Source organism: Anopheles gambiae, chromosome 3, assembly GCF_943734735.2.
Source record: "Anopheles gambiae chromosome 3, idAnoGambNW_F1_1, whole genome shotgun sequence".
NCBI lineage: Eukaryota > Metazoa > Arthropoda > Insecta > Diptera > Culicidae > Anopheles > Anopheles gambiae.
The window spans coordinates 80,301,246-80,327,038 of NC_064602.1; the positions used below are offsets into that span (position 1 = coordinate 80,301,246).

Genomic DNA, 25,793 nt, shown 5'->3' on the forward strand with positions numbered 1-25,793 from the left:
ATGTCGTAGCGTTTAAACCCATTTTAGTGCAATTTATTTTGATTAGCAAACGGTGCAGTTTTTGAAAGAAGTTTTTTTTTTACTTTGCAGGCATTTGAAGTTGTGCGTCACCTAATACATCTAAATGAATGATGAAACGGTCCTTTCATTTCTTTAGTGGCTCTTCATCCATGCGTAGAGAAATTCACAGTAGAAATGAAGAAAATAAATCGTTTTGAATTTTGAATAATGAATTACATGATTTTTTGTATTTTTTTGGCACTTTTACGAAATTCTTTGACATTTTTCAACCAATTTCATGGCTTTTTAGCTTCGATAGTTCGTCAATGTTGTTCACAAATGCCAGAAAGCACATCTCAAACATTATCTTTATGCAATTAAGATAAATGCTTTGTAGGCAAAGCTAACCGTAACTGAACCATTTTTTATTCAACACGTGATTGCCACAATTTTCCAACGAAGCACACATTCCCTGTCGTTGACACATGCATGCCAACAATTACACACAAAAAAGACCCGAAAAAAAAACAAAAACCTGGCATGCATGTCGTACCCCAACACATTACCAAATTGTTTCACGCTCGCTGCACTTCGCAGCTAAAATTTATTAAATTGGCTCTGAAATATTCAGAAAGTAATTAAAAAATAGAATGCACACTGTGCGAAATGGGACAGATTCATCATTCTGAATGCGCCAACGGTAGCTGGTAGGCCAGTATGCCGTAGCACTACATTTCGGATGGATTTATGCACGCAAGCTCTGGAGTGTGGGGTGGTTTTGTTTTTCTTTATCTCTTCCCATGTGGCTTAGAATAATTAGTACGCATATGGGAACTTGGGGAAAACCAGTAAAAAAGTAAAATACAATTCCAGTTCTATTTCCCTGTTTTGCACACTCTGTAAACTGCTGCATCCGGGAAATTGGACACATTTGGTTGGATGGTTGCCTGCACTCCAGTTTAATTCTTTTTAACCCCAGTTTTTTCGCCACAAAATCACATACCGTCATAAATTGGAGTTTTAATTGACACCGATGCACTACTGCTGGAGCGCTGTACGTACGTGTGGAGTATCTCGGGGAAAGCGAGCACACCAGTAGTTGGTTGCTGCTGGTTTTGGCTCCGAGCGAAACGAAAGTGTCCATGATGCAATTTATATGCACTTTTTTCAACGCTCTTAGCACGAGTTCGGTTTGGAACCATGTGATGGACCAGCTGAGATGAATTAAAAGTGTAGCAAGCCCAGAAGCAGATTAAGTGCTTCTGAAACTTGCCACTGCAGTGCTAGAGTGCAGTGTTGCAGTGAGATGGATAGTGGTTTTTTGCTTTCTTTTTATCTCAATATCTATCGCCAGTTGTGTGGCCCTCGTTGCAGTGGGTTCCATTTTATTTATTTATTTATTTCATATTTTTTGCATTCTTCATCCCAGCTTCAGTGGGACAGTGCATGTTTATTAAAAAATAAATTGATGCCTTGCACCGGTCGTGGTGCTGCTTCTGCTGCTGCGGTTACGGTTTGCAACTATGAATTTGCTGCTTCGGTTCGCACAAGGCACAGAGGCGCAAGAAATTACAACGCCACAGAAGTGCTAGATGTAAGCAGCAACTGCCACTTCCTTACCAAACCTTCCATCGAGACCATCTAAGATGGATTGTGATCAACGGAGTACCAATGAGAGAGGAACGCAAAAACCACAATCACCACCACGGCGTTCATCGTCTCAGCCACCACCACACGGTCGCATATCAGCATCCATCTTCTGGTCGTCGGCGCCGAGAGTGCATTCCAGACGTGCGGTTTTTTTTTCATGTTTCAAAACTTGCCGATCCGGAGTTACTTTATAGCACATCCAGCAGCTTGTTGCAGAATAAACGGCCCCAAAAGAACAGGGAGCGAGCGGGTGGAAGCCCGATGAGTCTCTGCCGACACCTAATAATGATGCAACTGATGCCGCTGCTATTGGGTTGTGGGAGCCAGACTACAGTGTTTCCTAATTTTGAATGGTGTCCACTTTTTGCCATAACTGATGGAGGATGGCAAATTTTCCTTAAGACAAAAAATAAATTGACTTAATTAAGAGGTTTTCCGGTTCCAGCGCTAACGTCCTGTTACTTGCTGGCTACAAAATATACTAGCAACCACAGTTGAAGGGAATGAACAGTTGGTCCGATATGGATCCGATTCTGGAGCAGACTACAATCCTTGAATTTTTTCCGCAATAGGAATTGACCCGGGAATTCCAATCGGTTCTAGAATCAGAATAGGGATTAGTTCATGAATTGAAGTTGGCTCCAGAAGCAGAACCAGTTCTGGTATTGAAATCAGAAGTTTCAGAAGCGGATTTAGTACAGGAATCTCCATAAAGATGTTTCGTTTACAAGTACATTGGGATTTACGAAAATATCAATTCAATGGTATTTGCATACGACCAAAACGCTTATCTTCGGGGAAATGCCGAAAATGATTCCCGATCTAATGTCCAGAATTTTTACCAAAAATTTTTGGAGCTAGCCGGAATTGATTTATTACTAGCCATCATTCCTGTTACATCTTAAGCTTCAAAGGTAATTTGTAGTTGATGTCATAGATAATTCTACCTATCAGGAAAGATAAAAGCATGTATGAATGTTTGATGTATTAGCAACTCGCGTTGTTGAGCCATTCCACAAAATTATGACATATCTCTGCCTCAAACACATTGCGATCTTTCTCACTGATCACGACAGCTCCAACAGTATTCCCACCACAACGCAAACATACAGGTGTGTCTCATAATGCTCCTCTTAATAGCGTTTCCCACAAAGAGCTACACGGTTCTGTGCTACGATGTGCCATCTAATCAACGGGGCCTCAGGTCGCCACCAACAAAAAAAAATGCTCCCAAATGCATTAATCTAACCAGCAATGTTTATTTAGTATCCCTCAACCTCCCTTCCGGTACCCTGTCAGGCGAAAGAAAGCGCTCATTTCGAGCCGTGGTTTGGTGGTTGGTGTTGATGAAACCTCTCCCTGATGAGGAAGCCGATTAGTTCAGTGTCGGCGGCGGTGCCACATTTTCTGGTTGGTGCTGCTACAAGAGCATTTCGTTGCCTTTTCTCCAATTGCCCTTTTTTTGCACCATCCATCACACACACAAGGTATTGTGAAATTAGCCATATCTGGAGCATCTTGTGGGTCGGTGGGAGCCGCACGGAATGCTCCAAATAGGTTAATTGGGAGACCGTGAATAATAGGTCTGGGGAGTGGTTTTTGGCGCATCGACACCCGCCATCGTCGCCATTCGCTTCGTTGGGCTGGCCGCTTCATGATTTAGTGATCATTTTCTGGGTTTTGGGCCGGGGTGTTTATTACTATGTTTCCGCGCGGTGGTCAAGAAAAATGGTTAGATTTCCGGTTACGTTTCCGCCCCCGGGTCGAGAACTTCACCCCTCTTTCCATCCAGTAGGGTGGAGCAAATGGAAAAGAAACAAACATAAAAAAAAATCCGAAAAGGGGTTTTAATCTGATTAAAGGGATTTTTTCCCCGTTTTCAACTCATTTCGCTACCACTCCTTGGAAGTAGAGAAAAGCGAGTCCTATTTGTGGGTTAATTTGTTCCCGACACGCTACACACTCACACACTCGTACACTTTCTAACCTTGTGGGGCCGAACCCCATCACCACAAACACCAATCAAGCACGATTAGTGCAAGTTTCGCTCATATTTCTCCTTCGTTCCGTTCTATACTTGCAGGTAATTTAACGCAATTCGGCACCTTTCGCCATAACCCAAATCTGTACCGTATGGGGCCAAACACACACGAAGCAGGGAAGCAAGTATGAAGTAAAACCGTATTACAGCTTCAGGGAGGTTTGTGAAGTGTTTCGAATTACAAGCTCACACGACATTCGTCTGTACACCGGCGGCGGTGGATTTGATTTGAATTGGGTAATTTAATCGTTTATTATAGATTTATAGCGCCCGTGTTTCCGTGTTCCGTTGGGGGGGAAAAACACGAGAAGAAACGCCCGCGAATTTATGGCCGATATACACGACCGGCAACGGTTTGTGACTGTGGCGGCGCCCGGTAAAACATAGAGCCCCGTTCGCTCCAGTATTTACACCATCAGCAATTAAATTTAACTATTTGCCCTCCATATCGTGGGAAACGGTGCTAACGAGATATGCAAATATAGCGAGTAAAAATTGCCGCAACGAATATAAGCAGCAGCGCACTCGGGGCGTTCTCGAGCGAGCGAGCGTGTTTATGGTTGTAAAACTATTTATAGCGGCTCAGCCCAACTTTGGTGAGATTAAAACGAAGAAAGTTGTTTGCCAAAACGAGGCAATTATAAATTCTATACGACGCTGTTTGGTGTCGTAACGACATGTGGGTGTTGCTGGATTAAAACCATTTTTATAGGTTCAAGATATATTTTGCAAAATTTATCATAAATACCTTTCGCCACGAAATTATGTTATCAAATTGAGTTGCATTGAAAAATATTATGCCTAGAGCTATAGAATTATCTAGTTTATTTTGTTTTGTTTCTGCATGTTTTATTTTATTTTATTATGTCTGTTTATTTTTTGTAAATATTTCTACACATGTCATTTCCGATATGTTTTATTCTTTCTTGTTTCCGTTTTTTGTATTTCAATTCAGAATACTTTTGCTTCTACTTTTTTATGTTCTTTTCGATGTAAAATATTAAAAATATATGTCTTTACATAAAATTTTGCACTTATTGTTTCCTTTTTATGTTAATATAATGTAATACTACTTTTGCTTTCTTTTTCGGCGTTAATGATTTCAATTTTGTAAAAACATTTTGGGAAACTAAACACAATTTGAATTCCGATACTATCATAAAATCATACATTAAAACTAAAAAAAACCCTTTTTGGCAAATTATTAAATTCCATGCACCATGCGACCAAACTGGACCAACTTTAAAACCGACCCATGCACCAACTATTCTACCTTTTTGGCGCTTCAATCGGGAAACACAGCACCACACAAATGTGTATCGGCTGTCCAAATTCCAGGATGCGTGTTCCGGGTTTTGTGCCAAAACAAACAACCTGAAGCGAGTGAAAATGCAATTTATATCCTCCGCGTGTGTGCACGAAGTTTTAGGTTCTATTTGTCTGCCGCAGCAGCATAGGACATGCAAAACATAACTTCAATTATAGCGATAATAATTTAAACCCCTTTTCCCCATCTGTTGTAGCTAGCAGTGGGGGGAGGGGGGAGGGATAATGATAATATTAAAATTTTGGAAAAGCCTGCAAATTTATTTATCCACACATGCCCACACGAGTCTCCAGCATACGTATACGACGTCAACAAAATCCCGGAGGTTGGTGATAAACCGTTCTGCCGCTGATAGAGTGTGGCCGGGAGAGGAGTATGGTGGACACTATAAACACATTTTGCCGGTGTTGATCGTTGAAAATCGGCTGTTTGAAATGAATATTCCCAGGCGGGCAGGCTGTGTGTGTGTCTGTGATGAAAGGATGCTTCCCTATCGGCCAGCTGGGCAGCAGGGCGTGCGTTTCGATGAGCCAATGTTGCAACCGGGCGCCTATCTGTGTGTGCCCCGAAAGGAACGAATTGATTGTTAATTAATAATAAATAAAGCGACGATCTATGTGCGTGTGTGTGTGTGGTTCGCAAGCCGGATGGCCATCCTTGTTGCGCGTGTGCTGCAGCATGAAATCATTAATTTTTGGTCACCCGTGTTTATCGTGTCACATGCGTCGGCTGCTCGGCTCTGATATTTGACCATTTGATGGCTGTTCAAACAAGTGGACCCTATTGGAAATGGTGGAAATGGTGGTGCCAGTGCCTCTTGAATGGTACGGGTTTTTCTGGAGGGGCAGTGGTGGCAGTTTAAATTGGCGCTTTTATGCTTTTAACATTAACCGGCCATAGCGACCGTAATAAATTGTGTTAAAGGGTTTCAGTAAAATTACTCTGCCTGTGAGTTGGAGAGAGATATTTATAATATTTTGCTGACTGAGGCTCTTTCGTATCTTGTTTGATGCAACCAGTTAAATATCAACGAATATAGGTTGAAGCTTTCAAAATTCAAAGATACCTATCCTAGGGTTTGCAAAATTATGAAAAAATACGCTCTATTTTGCATTAGTGAGTAAGGGTTTCAATCGATGTTAAAAAACTCATTTGCAACACAGTGGAACTTCAAGAATACTTTGTAGCAAATGAGCATCTATTTCTCAGCATTTGCTTTAGCATGCAACAAAATGCAACTATCCATCGATGACGGCTCTCTCTCTCTTTCTTTATCTATTTCTCCCTTGCTCCTTTAGTTTGTTCGCATTTCCAACAATAACCAGGTACATCATCTCCGTTCTAACAAATTGAGTAAAATACAGTGTTATAACTAAGATTGACAAATAGTACACACAAAAAAGGAAGACAGAAAGTTGTCCAATTTACGAGGATTTCAATTTATTCTTTCTGCTCGTGAAAGCAATGGTGATGAACAGGAAAAAGCTCAGGTTTTTTTTTAACTGTACGACACAAATTCTACCCTCAGCGACTGGCAGCACAACTCAGAAAAACACAGACTACACAGGATGAATAAACAAAACGAGAAAACAGCACCAAATTGCAATTCGCCGCTAGTTGGGCCAACTCAAAATTGCATTGAGATAGGTCGGGTAGAATGGATGCCCAAAGTGATTCACAAATTTATTCGTTTCGTGATTTTCCTTTTTTTGTATCTCCTCTGCACCTTCAGCTTTCCTTTTGTCCCAGCTGGGAAGCGAATGGTTTGTGCATTAGTGCAAACTAGGAGAGCAGGAACAAAAATAAAATATCCCACTTTCAATGTATTGAACAAATTGGCGAAAAAAGCACAGGCACCAAATCTGCACACGCACTGCGCACTGGTTCGCACGTGTCAGGTCAGGTTTTTCCCCAACGAATCTTCCCATATTTTTTGTCGCTTTTGCTTCTCTCCCCGTGTTTCTCGCTGTTTCGGTTCATTCCGAGTCAGCAGCAGAAATGTGTTTCATCAGCGCGAATCAGATTTAAATAATCAACAATCCATTAAATAATTAAAAATAAATTTCCATGTCACGCGGCCGTACCGACATGGTTGTTTTTTTTTTGCCTTTTTGAAGAGGAAATGCTGCTTTTTTTAGTTCTTCATTTCATGTCTCGTTTTTCATTTGCGAAAAAAATGAAGCGGTAGAACAACTTTTATTTTATCGTAGTAAAGAGAATATTTTAAAATTAGTTCCTGAAAATTAATTGACAAAAATTCTAACATGAAGCTTTAAAGTGATCAATAAAATGTTATACATTGGTTCTTGTACAAATACTGTAGAATTTAAAAAATATATTAGTTTGTAGATTTATTGTAAATCTAAATCTAAAGAATGATGAAATTTCTGATTCTGAAATAAAAATTTATTTTCTTAAGAAATAAGTAATGACTTAATCATATGCTTATGGTACAACTTATTGCTTTGATATTCCATGATAATAGATATTGAACTCTTAAAATAATAAATGTATTAATGCCTTAAGTTCTCTTGATTTATCATTTCATTACACTTTAATGCATAGATGCATCTTCCGTTTCGCACAATTTCCAATGTTCGCCAATTACTGTGTTTATTTTCTGATGCAGTTTCTGATACAAATGAAATCCATCAACCTGAAAACCCCTCCGGCAGATTGGCACTGTCACAACCATCCTTATCCTTAGTCAAGCTACCAAATCCTAACACATCATTGTGTCCAAAATTGCACCGGGCGCGCAAAAACATCAAATGCCGCCACGTGTACACGATGCTGCTCCGGCTCGCCCGGCTGCTTCAGCACTCTACTAACGCGCAAAATTCCGCCAAACGTGGGTGCGTGTTTGCGACGAGTTAGCAAACAATCAAATTGTAAACGTCAATCGGACAACAGCAATGGGTGCGGGAGGACTAAAGCCAACTTTACGGTCAGTGGCCCAATCGCAATCGGGCGGCTAGCAGCGCTATTTCGTGCCGCCAGCCTAGACGATGATCAGGTGTGACACCCGGGAACGAATACGCCATCCCGGCAAATCCGTGACAGTGACACTAATCCGCGGTGTGCCGTCAGCAACGGCTAGCACAACCCGGGCTGGCTGGCTGACAACCGATCGATCGATCGGTTTGGGGGAAACAAATCTGGAATCCTTCCAAACACACACACACACACCGGCATCGTAACACGAAACCCCAGGATTCGTTTGATGGGAGAATTGTTCTAGTCTAAATGTTGAATGATAGCAAACAATTGGGGTTTTGGCTGTCCTACCTTTGCCCGCTGCTTCTGTGCCCGGGGAAGGCTCTTGCCTTGTTAAATTGGATTTGTGGCACAAATTCTGAAAAAAAAAAACACAAATCGATTGATGTTTTCCATGTGGCTGCTGACAGCTTCCGGCAAAGGTCAATGTGCTCTTTATCTACGCCTAAAGGATAAAAATGTATAGGTTGTTTCTTGCAAGATTGAACGTTTTGGGCGTAGAACAGACTATGAATGAGTATTTTTGTTTTATTTTTGTATTTTAAATGAATGTACGCCATTTCGATTAAAAAGCACTTGATAATTCAGGATTTGGAGCTTATTTTATTGAATTATTAATACATTTTGCAGTATTTTTGATAATAGATGTCGCTGTGCTAAAGTAGTAACGTTAATTCTTAACGTTCAACTTGATGTCTATGCTACAGCACAAACATATCAGTTTCGCTTACAGATGCCCTCTATTTTAAATGCCTTTATTATGCTGGGAGCAAAACAAAAAAATGTCTACCAGTCACAACAAATACATCACTCTACATTACTGCGATCAATCCTAGATCAATCTCTGTCGCTTTTTGGACAGCCTTATTGAACCGTCCTAGATGCTCCTTACACATTGGTCAGGAATTTTGTTTTTATTTCAAACTACCTCAATCACACGTTTACCACTAGAATGAAGCTAGCCCTGCAAAATAAGATGTCCACATCCAACACTCCCTGCTCAACGCCTTGGCACGCCATGCTCAAGAGCTCTTCGAGCGAAGGAGTGTAGTGAAGGAAGCGAACCTTACCTAATTGGCCTTTTGCCAATACCCGTCCATAGCCATCCACAGCAGCCTTTTTGGTGTAATGTGTACGTGCGTGTGTGTGTGTGTGTGTGTGTGTGTGACCTAACGGGTCAACGACCATACACCTAATTTATCTCTTTCACATCGCATCGTCTGCACAAAACGGGTATCTCCAAGGGCTGTGCCCCGTACGCCGTAGCGTACAATTGATGAACCTCAGCAACACTAACCTTCCTCCCCAGGGGCGGCTCCGGGATACATCTAGAGCACCTTGAAACCTGATCTACTTTTCTCCAGTCGATACGCCGCGGTGTGACGCTGGCGATGACTGGGCTGCCTTCTACGCTGGGTTCGATTCTATTGATCCATTAAATCATCACTCTCGCCAAAGCAACGACCAGAGTAGATGGTGGTAGGCTGGTGTGTTCCCATCGTGTGCTTCCCATTCGGACGTCGTCGCATCATTACCACGATCGAAGGGAAGAAATAAGAAACCACTCCTGCGAAGGGCTCGAGTGGGAAAGAGTGGAGACGACAAAAAACTTCCCGTCTATATGCAATCGACCGGTCGGCATCATCGCGCGCGCATCATTCAATCTCTTTCGGTTGGCTGTTTTAATTTGCCTGCCCCTTTGAAAAAAAACCGGGAGCTGAGGAGTTGGGAGAACCGAGACATCGGCAAAAGTCACAACTCATCCATCAGACGCCATGGAAGCTATCGACGCCCGGGCATCGAAGGTTCGTCATGTTGCGTTCTAATCATGTGCGCCTAGGAGCCGCTTTACTAGACGCCGAAACCATTCAATTATGCTGCTGCTGTTGATGTGCCTAGTTCAACTAGCCCCAGCGTATCACGAACCAAACGCGCTGCCTGTTGATCTTTGTACGGATCAAGTTTTTTGGGCAAATGGAATACTTCATACCTTCACACTACACCCGCACGACTTCGTCCTCGGCAAGTAACGGGCATATCCGTTGGGTGGTTTCTAAGACACACCACAACCCGCTAGAACACGAATGTGCCCTGTCCCTTCCAAATAACTCAACTGGACAGACATGGAACAGACGGCTCAATGCCTTCGCACAGATCACTGCTACCCGCCGGCGTCGGCTACATACACCGACAGTGACTCTTTTGCCCTGCGTTCCAAATTTTGCGCCGTTCACACATCGATATGATTACTCAAACACACTCACACTTGGCGGATGTTTGTTGCCCCGTTTGTTGTTTCCTGTCTGCGAGAAATATCCCACCTCCCTATAATCATCGCCCAAAGCGCCCCCATTTTGGGGATAGGGACGGCTACTTTATTTCGCCACAATCGCCGGATTTGACGAAACACCCCTTGAGCCAGCCAGAGATAGCCGTTTTGGCCTTGAATTCATTCCGATTGATCTGCGAACAGTGACTTCACCGTGTCATTCACTGCGTTTGAAAGGCCCCTATCGATCGATGGTGGATGAGATGAGATGAGTGTATGTTGTTCGGGCGCCGACAGACTCATCCACAGTGCCAATGCATAATGGATGACTTCATTAGAGCGCTCGAGCTAGAGAAATGGTTATCTCATGCAAATAAAGCCGAATTTTAAATCACATGATTTTGCAATATTGCATTAAGCGGTGTGGAGGCGTTGGGGATGGACGACGTTCGGATTTCGCTGTGTTTGGGGCTTTGCGTTGCGTAATTAGGTCATGCTGATTGATAGCAACAAAGTATCACATTGAATCATTGTATAGTTTTAGTTTGAAGCTAATGAATGATTCAAATTGAAAGGGACTTTAAAATGATTTGCAGTCAGAACAAGATTAGGCTTATTAGAATTTCTTAGATTTTGAATGGCAAAATAGCAAATCGAAAGTATTTCCAACTCTTCACTAAAACTGTTGCAGAAACCATTGTGGAAATTAACGAACTCATTTTATTAGGAAGGTCTTTATTGGGAAGGTTCAAGATGTTTGGAAAGGGACTCAAGAGTAAACCTTCTTTTGTTGTCTTCGTATAAATCATGTACTTGTTGTTACATCCTTCAAGATTCCCTAAGAACTGTTAACCATATCAATTGAGAATATTGGAAGTTCATGTTTTGTTCTTTCACTTCCTCTTAAGTTCTATGTTCTCCTATCCAAAACCTACTTTAATCAGAGTGTCTTTCTAGCCTCTACAAGCAAAAGCTGTGTAATCTCACCGATTCCAGCTACTAACGGACAATAATGCGTTTCCACGCCCGAATGACAATGTGAATTGTGTAGCAGCCGTTTGTCTTCAAGCGAAGAGATTGAAAAACAAAGTTGCCTTCTTCCTTGAACTTCTTCCTACTTAACGAAACCCAAAGATCGGTGTGCCCCATTTCGTTTGAGTGGCTTTTCATTGCTTTTATAAATTTATCGAGGTTGGCCCGATTCTGCTGTTTTTTGTAGGCAGTTGGAAAATCCCAAGAGCAATCCTGGATGTGGAGCATTATGAGGAGCCTTCTAGGAAAGAAACACGGGCAGAAAGAAAGCGTTGTTCTTGTTACTTTTTGTCTTTGTGTGTGAACATCTATATTGGATGTTGATAAAGCTCCTTACTAGAGTAAAGTAGCCTTGAGATGATATCAAAGTACTAAGAAGGATGTTAACCGATGGGAATATCGTTTCTAAAAACATATTTCACTCTCCAATTCCTTTCACTTTCATTTGATGAAGGATTTTGCGCTGAATGCAATGTCATTTAATCTGTGTCTAAGACTTGTGGTGTACTTAAACACCTTCGAGGAGAATTTCATTCGCTTTCTGGTTCGCGCATCAAATCCAATCTTATTACTAAACAAATCACACTTCATACACAGACGAAAAGATTCAATCGAAATGTTCAAAGCGGAACGCTAAATCCCTTCCAATGCACCTCGATGCTGCTCCAAGTCTTCCCGATGTCTGCTCTGCTGCATCAACTTCATCATCTTAATCCACGTCCAAGCCCGCAAAGGTTTAGCAGTGAAGCTTTACCAAGCTGCACCAATCATGATGATAGCTGCCGGGATAATGAAATTGCACGAAATTGGAACACACTTTGATGGAATTAAATAACTCCTCGGGACCCAAAGGCTCATCACAATAATCTCTTCCCAGGTTTCTCACACAGATGAAAGGGTTTTGTGGGTGAAACGAACACCAGACTAGCCGCGTTCATTCACTTATCGACAGCGAAGCGGTAAATATGTTGCCAAGCCCTTTTCATCGCCATCTCAAAACTCGGCGTTTGTGACGTCTTCCTTGCACGCTCTGTTTTTGGAGACCGCTCTCGGCCCCCGGGTCCGCCTATCCCAACCGGAAACTAATATTCCAATGCAGAGGTGTCGCCTGGTGACAGGTGTAGAATATATTAAAAACGAGCAAGCTGCTGCTGCTTTAGGAGCTTCCGCCACTGGCTGATCATGATTATCACCCGGCGAAGTTGCCGGTGCCTGCGGCGCAAGCTCCTTCTGAAGCTGGGAAATGCCCTGGAGCAGGGAGTGCTTTTCAATACGCGCAGGTTGCTAATGCTCCTGCTAAGGATCGATTTCGCTGCACACTCACCACCACCGTGGACCTACTGCCCCACCCAATAAGAGGTCTAGTGTCTTTGGAAGGAAGCAGTTGAAATGCTAAAAACGAGCGAAAACTAAAACACAGCTCGTACCCACCGCTATGCCGTTGTGCGAAATAGATGATTTCTTTATATCACTTTTGCGGAAGTTGAATCTGGGAAGAACCCTGCTGGAGTGTTTTCCCCCCGGACGCTCGAAACTCATTTCCGAATCGGCTCACGTTTTTTCGGCACTTTCGTGCGAGATTATTTGTACGCGCGATTGGTTAGTAATGGCGTTTGCCGTGAAACGCTTTTCGTTGGGCTCGCAATGGACCCGGGCGGTATGATTCAGTATCATCGTGCTGTGTAGCACCGCGCTCTGCTGCTCCTGGGAAACTGTTTGCAATGGCACTGGTCCAAGGATTGGTTGGTGGGTAAAGGATGAATCCCTGCGTCAGTGCTCATTGGAGCGGTGGGAATAAGATGAAGCTTTCCATAAATTATAAAGCGAAATCAACACGCAATATTTTCGTTATAAAGCGAGATATTTCTTGAAGTTGAATACGTAAAAGAGATACATTCGGATAAATATTAAAGTTTTTATTTTATTTTCAATTTAAAATTAAGCGTTGTTTTTAAACTTAAACACATTCACTGTTATAAACTTTCCAAGTCTTTCCAGCACTTGGTACTGAGGTAACATTTTGCATTTATCCAATCGATAAAACGAAAATAAAGGAATATATGAAAATTTGATCCTTGTCCCTTCACGGTCAACATAAGCGGAAAATTCTCACACACTCCATACACGAACGATTTGCCTGAATCCGCCACATTCCACCTGGCAGTAATTAACAATTTCATACCAATATGCTCATCATGGATAACGAGCGAGGCCAATCCTCGGAAAACCAATCCCCCTGAGCATATGCCGCACTCGGACCGCGCCTGTAATTATTCACCGTTACCCACGGTTGACCAATTTTCCTCTCTTAATAAAATAACAAAAAAAAAAACCCTGCCCAAAACCATCCACATCGAAACTGTCACATAAAAGGCCACAAAATGTCCAAGATTGTGCAAAGGGCTGTGAATGTAATTAATTATGGAAAATTGCTGTCGGTGGCATTTTTATCCCACCGTTCTCTTCGCTGCGTGTGTTTGTGTTGTCTCACTACCATCCATTGCCATCCGTGTTCTTTCTTTTTCATCGTTTCAGCTGCGTTACGGCGCGTCAACATACGGGTACGGCAGGATACGTTTTACATACGCTTTTGTGTGTAACGAACACACGCTGCAATGCAATGCAACGAAGTGCAAACGCGTTCCACATTTCGGAACGTATAGAGCGGTGGAGAGAGTGAAATTAATTAAAATTAATCACCGTGATTTTTTTCGGTTCATTCTATGTACCCTGTGCGACAAACAAGACAACGCTCCCAAAATATTCTTATCGACCCGTTTTCCCGCGTTTTTCCATATGGTCAGGGGCGGCAAAACATCGTCGCCAACTTTTCACACAATCGTGTTTCACATTTCCGCGCGAGGTGTGACGATTTACTTTTTTAAATCAAACCAATCAAACCTCGTGCTCGGAATTTGATCAGCATTTTTCATCGGTTCTCCGTGGGTGGAATTTTCATGTTTGACCATATTCAGATGGTGGTGATGCTGCTGTTGATGATGCTCGTGTGTGGTGTGTATGGGTTGACGGTAATTGGTATTTATGTTCAGCCCGTTCAGTCGATTGGCCAGTCGTGGAGGTGATGGTGCGTGTGCCGTGTGCAATGCCGTGTCCTGCATACACAAGAAGGACACCAAACCTTGAAATCAAAACAAGCGTTTTGTAGCTTTTCTTTTTTGCCTGATGCCTTTATTGGGCAGCTTTCGGTCCTACTTTCATTTGTGATATCTTTGGCCCAATTTACATACACCCCTTTGAAGGTTTTGTGATGCCCGTTTGGGAAAGGGACACTACCAGCTGGAAAAATGCGTCCATTTGCTTTTGCGATGTGGTGCGGTTGAGCGTTTGTAACGATGAATATTTTTGTTTGTCGTGCCGATTTGTATTCAACGCGCATCAACACGTCATCTCGGTTTTTGGGAGACACGCTCAATCGTGCTACAGGGAGATCAATATTGGAGTTGACAGTGGTGCCAAGTAGCATCAACGGTTGGGGGATGAAAACGAAACCGTCGGATTATCACCCGACAGAACGAGCTTTTTGTTTGTGTTTTTATGTTACTTTGAATCGTGTTCTTGATCTTGACCCGAATTGTGATAAACTGTGCATTTTGTATGGAAATTTTCATTTGATTTGGCTAGACAGAGAACTGTTTTGGGATGGTAGTCAGATTAAAATAGCTTGAAGGTCACCTCCAAACCCGGACAAACTAGTTTAAAACTAGTATCGTTTGTGACTACACGTTTTAGAATGTAGTTAACTGTATCCTTTAGTGAATTCGTTACTTTTTAAACCATAATTTAAAAATAAATTTTAATTAGCAATACAATTTGATGGTAAACTGTAAGAAAATCATATTATGTGCTGAAAGAGCAACAAATAAATAAGCTAAATGCGAATTTAAACATTTTCTTGGTTTCAATAGACTGCTAAAAATAGTGTTGATTACTTACTAAACGCAAACGTACTTTGTATTAATTATGTTGTGTCAAATTGGCAAAGTCTGTTTGAACAGACATATTTAAGCTGTCACAACTAACGTTCAATCCTTTCAAAGCCGATGAGAAATCCAAAATCATTCAGAACTCTAGATCTGCACATTAAATTTGCAACAGCAACGTAAACCCGTTTCCCGTGGCCCTACTCAGCCGTGCAAAAGTCTGTCATTATTTGAGAACATTTTCCTTCTGCATTCTCTTTCATGTGCGCCCACCTCGAGAAGGGAATGGAACTGAATTTTTCATCACGTTCCGGCGTCAGCGTCTGCCCAAACCATCTACTACTCTGTCTGGACGTGAATGAAAGTGAATCCCGCGGAAGCAGCACGATGAGAGGTGCAGCGTTTGGTGCATTGCTGATGCGATGTGTATCGTGTGCCGAAGAAATATGGACTCTCAGGCAATCAGAGAAAATAGATGCGAGTGAAGCTTTTTCCCCAATTATTTAAAAGCCTTCCAGTAGGGCCAGTGTTGAGTGGAGTTTGCTTTGAAAATTTAGCCTGAAATAACTTGGAACTAATGTTTTTATTCTGCTCTTCTTTTCAGGTACGTCGAAAGGCTTAGAATATTTTCGGATATTAACGAGAATTTTGAAAACGGTAAGAGCAAAGATTGAATTATTGCTACTACACAGCAAACTATTTCCATAAATCTAATGGAATCTATTGTACTCGAAAGTCAATTCACATCTGTGGTTGATTGAATTTGTTCCAAGTGATTTCTTACAAAACCCTGCATCACTCCGAGTTTCAAAAACCCGCTATGAAATGGAATCTCTTAACAGATGGACAGCGAAAAGTGTTCCATTCACTCGGAATGCCAGCAGCATTTCGATTTGTGTTTTGACACACGGCGGATGTTGATTTTTGCAATTTCCAGTTAAAAGCTTAATCCCTCGACAAAACAACGCACCCGCTCGAGCGCGCAACTCCAATGGTGGTGTTCTTCGCGTACAGTCGCCATTGATAGGCAACACCATCACCTGCGCCATGGCGCAGGGATGTGTTGCGTACTATTTCTGCCCGGTTGCAAATTTGTTGTTTTCATTTCATTTCAATTTTTTGCGCGCACCACTATAGTGCACGAATCGTTTGTTTGTGCGACGTGTTGTAGATACCGCAGAACAGGCTTACGCTCCAATAATCGGCCTTATAGACCACGCTTTCGTACAGCGAGTGCATCCGATCCGTTGTTTGGTTTGTCACCGGTGTACTGCTGCAGTTGCCGGGCTATTGTTGTGTGTCCGTTCTTGCAGGAATTGGTTAGATTCTTTGAAGCCCGGAGGAGCACCGGCAGAATAAGCTAATTAGAATGCATGGTGAGACAGCGTACGGTGCTTGGCAGATTTTCCCCCAAAAACGTGTCGGTGAATCACAAAGCAATTGCTCAGCACGAGCTATTTCCAGTAAATTCAGAACATATCCCACAGACACACATAGCGTGTGAGCTTGAATCTATTTCAAGAACTCATCAAATTTATCATAATTGTGTGATTTCACCGAAGCATCACAGTCGTTCAAAACTCGTCCGAAAGCCGAAGGATAGGGACGACTGCATCAAATCTTTGATATGCTTTCCGCCCAGCCACACTCACAATGAGGATTATAAAGCAAACAGAGCCCCACCCGATGGGAACAGTGCTGTGTGTCCCAAAAATCAGTACAGCATTATCTTTTGCCTGGGAGCGAAGATATCTCAATGTGATGACATACGCACCACACAGTTGCGGTCTCACGTTATACCATTGTTCCGGACCGGCTTAAAAACAACAAATCATGCAACGATTCTGAAGCGCACCCTGACGTCCTTGGCACTTGGAATGCATCATTCACCGAGCGCTTTTGAAATCCCCTTTTTTGTTGGTCATGCATTCTTTCGATTATCATGAATTTTCAACTATCGTCATGAGCCGCTCCTGACACTCTACGGGAGGATACTTCAGCCTCACGACAAACGCTAGACAAACGTGCACGTCTTCAGAGCATCGTTTTCTCTGGCAACGATTGGCGAGCATGTTAGTGGGTGTGGTGCGGGATAAGATAGCGTGCTCCCATAACTTTGGGGAAATTGCAATCAGCTGAAACGCACCAACACCAAACCGGAGGACCTTGTATCTCCCGTTATGCAAAACTGGTGGAGTTTTGTTGCCAAAAAAATAAAACCACCCGACGAATTTGTGGTAGTTTCTGTCTCTCTGCATCTGCACGGTACGATACGGGGAATCATCGCAGCCATTCACATATTTCGTCTGTACCGGTTTGCGGCTCATATGCTTTGGGTTGGTGATGGGAATTTATGACGGACATGGCAGCACCGGAGATCGGAACATTGCCAGATTCGCTTGCAACCTGTTCTGAGGACTCGGGTTGCTCTACTAACTAGTGGTCTGGGTTGTGTTGGTGGAACATCTGAAATAGGAGCAACAAAACGCAAGCAGTCCTTTTTCTGCTTGCTTCTCTGCACCGTTGCAACTGTCTCAAGCTCGGTGACCGTATGCTCTGGTGGTGTGCGCGCGTATGTGTGAAGTATGTCCGACCTTTTTTTGGGAAAGCAAGAAAAGCCTTCAACCAGTTGATGGAATGGAACAGTGGATCGTTTCGTGGTAAAGACGAATTTTCTGCAGCTCTTAGTTGCTTCCGGGGTTTTCCCGTCTTTCCGAGGCGAGACGACGACGATCGCTTCGGTTATTCTTTCTGCCGGACATAAAGTACCGCCCTCTGGTGGCAATAAATTTGAATATGTGTTTATGGGAAAGTGCTTTTTTTGCTCTCGCTTTACGTTTCCTGTGTTTTCGTCGTTCGCATGCACCCGTACAGGAGTTGCTAGAGACACATGCGCTAGAGAGTGTAGTAGAGTTACCCAAGCTCGAAGAGCACCGAGCCCTGGGGGGGGGGAACACCGAGCAACAGTAACGGTAGGTAATGGTGATTTATGAAGTGATTTCCTTGTTTGCAACGGAATTTTCTAGGAAAAGTATCTTTGAGTTTTGAAATATGGATCCATGGTTTGTTAAACACTGACAGTACATCCTTGCAGTTGCAGTAGATAACAAGAACAAAGGCGAACATTAGTGCAAGCTTGCATGCATGCGTATAGTGTGTGTGTTTGTGAATATCAAGTAGAAAGGATGGAACATAATCTCTCGTAATGGTTGTTGGGGTTGAGATAAAAGTTGAACCATGAAATAAATACACGTTTCCAGGAGGATTCGGAATGCTTTCAAAATGTGCATCCAAAATGAATTCCATGAAGCTTTGGTTTCATTATTTTTAAATAATTAAGAAATTTGGTCTTCAAAACATGCATTTAAAGTTGAATCGTAATTTAAATTTCCAAAACTTCACTGAAAGCACATTGAAGAACATTGAAAAAATATTGTGCCGAGTCGTATAGAATTTCACGTATGAAACGGAAAATATGCAGCATAGGTTATGCATGTGCGAATTCCGTAAACAGGTCAAACTACATTTTGAAATAGTTCGAATATATACTTTTAAAGATTAAAATACAATTTATTTTGATGTTATGCATTAAGTTCGTCTTTCTTATCTCTGTTGTCGGTGAAAAGGGAAGCTTTCCTGTCCAACATAAACTGTAATATTTATATACTGTTAAACAACCCTTTTAAAGCTACTGTTAAAGGTATACAATTATAGAACATATTTCTTGCACTAAAATACCTCGTAAACTGGTGACACTTTAGCTGTTTAGCCCATTTGCTATTACAAGCATTTGAGCTGGGGCGTAAAAAAACGTACGACATCCTATTACACTGATCTTTCGACATAGTTTGTTTGTTTTTGCTACGATCCTTCCCTCTACGAATTGCATCACTCTTTTGTGCAATTTTGCTTCCTAGCACCCATCCACCCATGCAGGGCAATAACATCCTCCAACATGGGGGAGGACCCTCAAAGCACACTGATCCGACCGGCACAGCCGCAACCTGGTAAAACCAAGTCATCCCGAGCTCTATAGCTCTGTTGTCCTTGTGCTGGTACTGGCCTCTGTACCATCACACTCATGATTATGTGTGGTAGATCGCTTGCTGCTTCATCGTGTGGAAATAGAACAACACAGACTAAAGCTTAATGACAGCACCGGGGAAGAGGGAAACATTTCTCAATGATGACGATACCTGGCCATCTTCCCGACTTCCCGGGGCCTTGTGCCGCAACAACAGCAAAACAAAAAGGGATAGTGCACACACTCTACTTCGTTACGCAACTGCTACACTACCATAAAACCACTCACCCGACAGGGTATAAGAAACACAGGATAATCGTTTGCCGCAATATAGCTAATGGTTGCTTTAATTGCTCTCTCTTTCTCCAAAGGGGCAGTCGGTAAGACGTTCACGTTCATTCCGTAAAGCTACAGGATCGTATGACTTTGCAGCAAGCGGCCGTGTAGAGCAAGATTCACCCTCCAAGACAATCGCTGTGTATCGTTTGGGGTCGTTTGAGCGTGGGTTGGGACAATATCAACAAAATAAACTACCGGACGGGAAATTAGCTTTGACCAACTGGTGGTGAGCTCTGTTAGTTTTTGGGGTTGAAAATAGTATAGTTTTGTGATATAAGATCTTTTTCGTCCACAAATAACTTTTATTCGTATGAAGAAGTAAATAATTGTTATCAAAAAGCTTTTGGCGTCTATTGACGACGTACACAATTTAATCGTTAAATTAATTACAAACTTCAGTACGCTGCGTGAAGTGTGCTTAACACTAAGCCTTTCCAAACGACCCAATGGATCGGTGGGTCGCATTACTCCACATCGCTGATAAATTATGATGCTTTTTCCGTGCCTTTGTTCCCGTAGCAATCCATTTTACTGTATTTGAGCACTCGAACGGTATGAATGAAATTGCTCGGCAAATACACATCATGCACGTATACGCACCCTCGTATCCGCATCCTCCGTACATCGAAACCGTTCATTTTCCGTTCAATTAATACGCCACCATCTCGTCTCGTCATACCTTCCCTACCAGTGTGCCATCAGGAACAATAAACAACTTCTCCATTTCCAGTTCCGTGTTCTGTTTTTTCCGGCTTGCCCGACTTTTGTTGCTCCGTGCTGTTGCTGCTGCTGCTGTTCCTCTCATCTCCACCGTAGGGGACCATTCGGGAAGGCGATATGTGGTTGTGTTATTTGCCCCAGTTGGTATCTTTCTCGTTCGCACTCTTGATCTGTTTATGCAAAAGCTTCTGCCAGTATTGATGGTACACTATGGAACCCATTATGGGTGGCAAGCGGAGCGGACGAAGGTACATCAGCAGTGTTGCCTCGAGCAACAGAATTTTCTCAACTTGAAAAGTCCGCGAATAGTAAACGCAAAAAGTTCTTTTAACACTTTATTCAAACGGAAGGGTTAAAAAAATACTCTTTCTTCCGGGACTTTAGTACGCGAGAAAAGGGCGCTTCTTCAGCCGTCGTTCCTTAAGTACCCTTTCGCTCGTTCCCGCTCGGCGCTACGGTCGATGCCCTTTCCCTTCGGTGGTTCTTCGGTTAATCTTCGTGCTAACAGTTGCAAATATGGCTGAGTCATGTTGAAATATTTCGCCCTACGATCGTGGCATCGATGGCATCCTCTCTACGAAGTCAGCGCCCTCTATGTTTAGTTGCTCAAACTAGCATCACGATGAACGGACCGTTGATGTTTGTCAACAAGCAGGGTAATAAAATTTCGCACGCAAACATCACACCGCTCCATTTTGTACCCTTGTAAAGCTTTCACCTCCACCCGTTCAGGGGAAATGGATGCAACATTCTAGGCAGGACGAACAGGTGATCCAAACTATACCCCGGGATGTCGTTTTGATGCACTGTGTGTGTGTGTGTGTGCTGTGTACCATATTGCATATATGTACGGCGTCGTCGTTTCTATGCTACATCGGAAAACTTTCTTTCAATGTGTATCACACACAAGAACACAGAAACACACTCCTACACACACACATGCCGGAAATGAAATTATAAAATGCACAGAAGAAACTTCGTCTATGGGTTGCCATCGACGACGTAAGGCAAAGCTCCGGTAGAAGATACTGCGCTCCGTATCCTTCCGACTGGTGGTTCCAATTTTTGGGGTCTTTGGTGCTCCATTCTTGGAACTGTCTCGTACTTGGCGAGTTGTGTAATTTGGAGCTTGTTTCGCTTTTTTTTCGGGGAGGGAGTCAAAAGCGAACCAAAAGTTTGGATCCTTCCGGGCGATGCGGTATACGGTATAGTTTCCTGCTATTCGGGATGCACTCCATAAAACTGTTCACCAAGACATGATTCTTGCAGTATGGAAATGAGAGCATAAAATGATTCTGTTTGACACCAGCTTACCAACCAAGAAGTTACTCCAAAGCTAAAAAGGGTTCTGGGCAGGGTTTGAGCCGTTGTTTGAGCTGGAAGTAGCGGCAGACAACTTTCCTACACGTGCACTTCCTAATCCACCTCACTTTTTGGGGCAAGCCCCGGACCCAAGTCAAACTGCAAACCTAATCTGACACTGACGCAGCAGCGTCGGCACATTTGCAGCCGCTCCTCATCCTACCCATTCCAATCGACCGCCCATTAATATCACTGTGCGTGTAACGATGATCGTGATGAAAATAAATTGTATTTATACACATTAGATTGCATTACATATCCACTGGCGCGGCGTGCCGATGGTTTAGCGATGAAGGACGTTGATTGAGATTGGGATAGATTCGCACAGATGTGTATCTCACATCTCCACCCCCTTGCCGTGTGCCCCGTTCGTAAGCAATTTGTGTAACCCATGATAAATGCTTCTCCAGTGATAACGAATGAGCCTATCAGACCATGCGTGAGAAAGCGCGTAGGATGTGGTCCGGGAGGTTGTAAAACACTCCGTTTTGTCATTCGTCGTTGGGTCGCATACTCCGTGAATCATGCGAACCGTGGGGACTGCCGAGTGAAACGAACAACCCAAAATTCCCAACCACTTCTACCTGTTTGTGGGAGGGATAGCTTGAATCAGAGACGATTTCTTCTCCCAAAAATGAAACCTCTTGAAGCTTCTTGACTACACTCAAGCAAAAAGTTGGTGGAGTTGACGTGTGACGATGGCTTTTACCTTTGTTGGGAAGACGGATGATCTATTGCTCGTTTCTGACGGGTTTTTAAGTACAAGGTACGTATGTGATACCTTAGTCATAACCCCATTTGCTATGCTGCACTACCAATGCATTGCTGGATGTTCCCAATTTCTTCAGATGTTTATATGTTTTTCATTTACTCAAAATCAAATTGTGCAACATTCAATTTGACAGTCAAATATTACATTGCTTCGTTTTGCTGCATCGTGCCTCGTGCTTACGGCGCCTGAAGGGACGACACAGCAGATGTAAAACCCCAACGAATTCCACGCCAGGCATGGAGCGAAACGCAAATCTCATTTCGTGAAACACAAATTTTCCATCATGCCAATTGCGATGACATCTTCGTTTGTCAATAAACTTCCGGCGCTTGTTAAACTTTGTTTAATTTTCATCTCACAACAAAAGCCACGCTCGTCGCGGAACACGGAAGTAGAGCGAGAAGGCGAGCGAGCGAGCAAAAAAGGGGAAAAGGGTATTTTTTACGAGCCAAATTTGCAGCCACATAACATTACTCATCGTAGAATGATGTTTGCCAGCTCGGCGTTGTCTCGTGACGTCCCCGTCTGACTGTCAGAAGGCGTAGAAGCCGTGTGTGTAAGCCCATTTTTTCCCTTCTTTTTTGCACATTGCTCTGCACATCTCAGCATGTTTGACGAATCCAATTTTCATCTTTTCCACCACCGCCATCACCACCAGGGCGAGAGAGTTTGGGAATGAGATTTTTTTGTTGGTGAAATAGCAACTATACATACGTACGTATACACTGGTCTGGTATCCATGCGTTCCATACATGTCGGCAAAGTCCTTTCAGCCGGTTCAAAGACACTGTGATTGTGGGCACAAGCTTTGTGCCTTGCGGGGTCGTATCTTCGAAGAAAGCAGCAGCATCACAGCAACCGTATCTACCAGACGGACAGGCTCTTGCGACTATTCGAATGCGTTACTTCGTTATCAGTAGGAGTGCGAGACAACTTTTGGTGTGTTGTGTTCGTTTGTTGTCGTTTTGTTGTGTTTGTGTGCATTCAATCTATTGGCCGAGTTCGGTATCCAATGGAAAAGGTTGCGCTAACTACCAGGAATTCGCATATGCAAAGATACACAGGTTTGTTTGCAGGAAAATGTGTGTGTGTGCATACTTTCCCGCACTCAGTGCTAAAGGATCACGGTTATCTCGCAAACGTAAGGAAGAAATGAGTCCAAAGTTTTCCCTGAACACTAGCAACATCAACAAAAAAAGCTTCCCCGGCATAAATTCCTTCTTGCGCGTATCTTGGGTTGGGTTTGTGTAGGGGCGTGTGTGCTTCGGTTTGCCCACAGAGATCCCTGTGCATGTTTGCAGATGCAAGCTGCGATCGTTCCGATGTTTGGCAGGGATCTCGAAAATGAAAGAACCGAGCAAAATAAACCACCAAACTGAGCACAGCTTTGTGTCCGAAAAATGCAACCGATTGCATCGAACGCCGGCTGGCCGGTTGTTTGCGGCCCGATAAACGATGCGCATATTTCCTTGGACCGTACAAGAAGAGGACACGAGAACGAAGAGGTTTGTCCAGCATGATGATAAAGCAATGTTTTCCGGCTTACGGGGAAGACCGGTGCAATTTGAGGTCTAATGTTAGACTTTCAAGTATATGGTGAAACCACTCGAGCGTTGAACGTTGAACTGCAATCTCTGAAGACACATTTGCTTATTTTGGTTTCCGGTTTTGGGGATTTCTTGGAGAGTTTTTCCTTTGTCACAGCTTCAATGAAGGCACAATGACGGGTGGAAAATTCATTAACAAACATTTTGAAAACCAAAAGCAATCAAGAATCTAGCTACTTTCTTATAAAGAAGCATGTTCTTGAAACATCTGATCTCGGCGATGGGAAGGTTTTTTATTTGAATATTTGCAGAGGTCATCGGGAGTTACTCGATGGTGTAGTGCGAAACGTCATGACTTAACCCAGACAGGTAATGGATAAAACCCCGTTTAGATCCTCGATTTTTCCTCTCTGAAATGTCTCTCTTTTCTTCAAAAATTAATGTATGTGGTACCAGATAGATGATCTTGTTGAAAAATAGGAGAACAAGAAGAAATAATAGCAAACTATTAGCTCAAAACACGATGATAAAGTTTTGTTTTGATTAGCAAATTCTGTTATCTAATACAAACTTATCTAACGACGGATCTCGTGTTTCTCTTTAATTTCTCCTAGATTGATTTGTATTAATGTTTTGATTGGAAAAAACGTAATTGAATAACTATATACCATATTGAATTTTTTATTCCACCCTGCGGTTAGCTGTACTTTTATCGGCTTGTCAGCCTTTACCCCTCAAGCTGTAGTCACTTTGTTGTGTGCTTCAACTAGCCATGTGTACCCATTTACACCGATTTCAAACGATCCGTCTGCTTCCCATCCTAATGCTTCAGTCGCAAAGTTACCGTCGAGGCTCACTCCAAGGCTCTTGAAACATCACACGAATCCACAGCTCGCCCTCGGCCGAGTGAGCGAGCAGCAGAAACGCAATCAGCTCGTTACCCTCGTGTTCTCGAAAAGCAGAGGGTGTGAGCTGTGAAGGTTGAGTGAAGCTCACTTAAAATCTCACACTCATCACCCGGGCTGTATGAAGTCATTGCGTCCGTCCTTTTTTCCCGTATCGGTCACACCGTATATCGCCTCATTACCTCCCCTTCAAGCTTCCTCTTGGACTTCAAAAGGCCCTCTCGGTGGGAGCAAAAAAAAAAAAAAGAAAACCACTGAGCTTTTCAGCGTAAGCTTCGTGGGCGATTTTACTCGACTTGATCCGTGTCTCGGTTGTTTGGTCGTTTCTCTCCTTCGGATGGCATATCACTTGAACGGTACACAGGTACACTCCATCCCGGGGTGGCACTCCTTGCCGCTTCAAGTACTGCGGCAATCACTTCAAACACACACACACACACACACACACAGCGGAGTGGAGTGAAAAGTGAGACAATCAATGATGCATGCGATGCAAATGCGTCACTGCGCTAACGGATATTGTTCGGATGGTGCTATGAAAAGAATTTTAAATTATCCCATCTTGGCCGTGGGGCTCATTGTGTGGTGGTAGGAAGAAAAAAAGTGTACTAATTCCCGTTAGGGTGTATTAGCGACACACATTTTTCATTATGTCCACAATTATGCAAAGCAAACGTTGTTTCCTGTTAGCTAATTCCTTTGTTACCACACTTTTCTTCAGTGTCTTGTTTAGTGTGTTGGAACATTAATATGTGGTTGCTGCATGTACTGTTTTGTCATTTGAAGCTAAACGTAATTATTAGGAGTAAATTAACAATAGGTTGAATCCTGCATATAAATATTATTGAATAAAGGTCACTCAGTACA

At 42.9% G+C, this 25,793-nt stretch overlaps 1 protein-coding gene across 3 annotated transcripts in view; it reads left to right on the forward strand.

Annotated features, from left to right (window-relative positions):
- Positions 1–25,793, forward strand: part of LOC1278321 (insulin-like growth factor-binding protein complex acid labile subunit) — a 113,874-nt gene that overhangs the window by 16,282 nt on the left and 71,799 nt on the right. Inside the window, exons 1-2 of one of the 3 annotated variants that reach the window (XM_061662150.1) lie at positions 3,739–3,928; positions 15,862–15,914. The exons of the other annotated variants lie outside the window; for them this stretch is intronic. The gene's annotated coding sequence lies outside the window, so the exon portion shown is untranslated. Of the gene's footprint in view, positions 1–3,738; positions 3,929–15,861; positions 15,915–25,793 lie in introns of those variants that run through there. 3 annotated transcript variants of the gene reach the window in all.